At 45.4% G+C, this 2,238-nt stretch overlaps 1 pseudogene across 1 annotated transcript; it reads right to left on the minus strand.

Annotated features, from left to right (window-relative positions):
• On the minus strand, positions 1-958 carry LOC307122444 (putative nuclease HARBI1; annotated as a pseudogene). Its single transcript has one exon. The product of its transcript is annotated as a putative nuclease HARBI1 (transcript).
• Between the last annotated feature and the right edge of the window lie 1,280 nt (positions 959-2,238).

Raw genomic sequence — 2,238 nt, forward strand, 5'->3', positions numbered from 1 at the left:
CTAACTATTCTGGCAGAATGCAGGAGGTTGGTCAGGGTCTCCAAGGGGCTCAGGAGCATCATTGTCAGCACACAGAGGGACACTGCGCTTAGTAGCGATGTTGTGCAGGACAATACAGGCAAGGGTTATGTTGCATGCTTTCTGCGGTTGCTCTCAGGTAGTTAAGGCATGCAAAGTGCCTCTTAAGAACTCCATTTAAACGCTCAATTGCACATCTTGCTCTGCAATGAGCAGTGTTGAAGCGTGCCTGCGCCGGTGTATTTGCTGTTAGAAAAGGAGTCATCAGCCATGGTAGGAGTGGGTAGGCACTGTCTCCTAATATTATGCCATCCGGTCGGTTGGTTTGGAGGTCTCTATATAGAGCGCTCTCCCTCAGGATGCGTGCATCATGGACAGACCCAGGCCACTTGACAACGCAGTTGGTGATGATGAGGTCAGCATCACACACAAGTTGGACATTGATGCTGTGCCTCCCCTTTCTGTTTATAAACTCCCATTCATTCTCACGAGGTGCTTGTATATGCACATGTGTGCAGTCGATTGCTCCAATAGTATTGGGCATATTCCCCAAAAGAAAAAAGCTGCGCTTGGCCTGGGCAATCTGGTTGTCCTTTGGGAAAGAAACAAATTCATTGACCAGGCTGGCCAGTGCGATTGACACATCTCTCACCACATCACACACAGCTGATTTCACCACTGCCATATAGTCACCAACAACTTGATAGAAAGTCCCACATGAGGATCTGGTCTTCCACAGACAGACCGTGACTCCTTTGGGTTCTGTGTTGAAGTTTTGGCCTTAGAAGGTTCACAAGGTACTCTCAGCCTTCCCAAAGCGAAACCGGACATACAGCTCCTCAGTGGTGTATTGCTCCAGTGGCTTGGTACGTTCAACATACACCCTTTGACGGTATCCTCTCCTGGCGAAGTGGTGGTGGCGGTGGACAACACCTGCCATTTCACTGTCTCTCTGTGAATCCTCTGAGAAAGGCTGATTTATATGGCTGTGTAGTTGGTCTTTTTAAACACACCTATTACAACAGACTAGTTTTGGCTTGTGTTCAATTGAGGCAATTGGACCCAAGGCCTATAATTGATGAACAATGTTCACTATAGTAAAGCAACGGAACCATGGACTCAAGAAGCTGTAACGTCACTGCTGCTGAAACCAATGCACTACTAGAGGGTGTTCGGTGCCATTATGGAACAATAGTGGGAAGTTTTAATTCTGCTAAGGATACCAACAAAAAGAAAAATTATGTTTGGATTTTAAATCACAGAAAATGTGAATGCCATAGGGTCTGGCCAGAGGACGACCACAGACCAAATCAAATTGCGGTGGAAGAATCTTAAGGCCAGGGCAACAAAGGACCATGCTGAAGCCAAAAACCCACAAACAGGCAACAAGCCATTTAAGAGGGGAGATTACACAGATGTGGTCCTCGACATCATTGGAGGTGAGAAGTCGCAAGCTCTCCATGGTATTCAAGGTGTTGTAGGGGATGGCGAGCCTTGGATTGAGGAGGAGGAGGAGAATCTGCCAGTTCCTCCTGAGGCTGATCCAGAGAGCGTATTCATATTGAATCTCAGCTCTGTTCCTGAGGAAGAAGCTGGATCCTCATTGGTTGAGCCAGTGGTAGTTGCCACTGAAGTAGGCTTGAAGCGCCCTTCATCAAACAAAGATGATGATTACAAGGCACTTCTGCAAAAAGAGACTGAAAGGGCAGAAGCACAGCTTCGTCTGGCAGAGGAACAACTGACTCTGACCAAACTGCAGCAAACCAAGGCCAGACTTGAGATCCGCCTCCTAAAGGCTACGCTCAGACAAGCTGGTCTCTCCACATCAGATGAGGATGTCTGACATTATTGTGGAGTATTTGACATTAAGTCTTTTTTTTTTTATTCAATACATCTATACTTGATACTTGTTATAAATATCCTCAGTGTACAGTGTTTGTGTTGTAGGTCTCAGATGAGCGGACTGCTGGAAGAGGATGGGGTGGGGGTTTTCTTGTTTTTAGTTTTTTTTAAATGTGTGTGTTTTCATTTAAAATAAAAATAAACTTATATTGACTCCACACTGGCTATTCTACTTGTTGCTCTTTACATATCTATAGTTCTACATTGTGATTTCCTATCCTGTTTGAGCACTGGTTATCCAGATTTGGTGATCCTGAAAAGTTCCTATCCGGATCAGATTGATCCAATCCGATGTTGCTTTAAAAAACTGGCTCCAAA

The sequence above is a fragment of the Gobio gobio genome (assembly GCF_949357685.1).
Source record: "Gobio gobio genome assembly, contig: scaffold_117, whole genome shotgun sequence".
In the NCBI taxonomy this organism is placed as follows: domain Eukaryota; kingdom Metazoa; phylum Chordata; class Actinopteri; order Cypriniformes; family Gobionidae; genus Gobio; species Gobio gobio.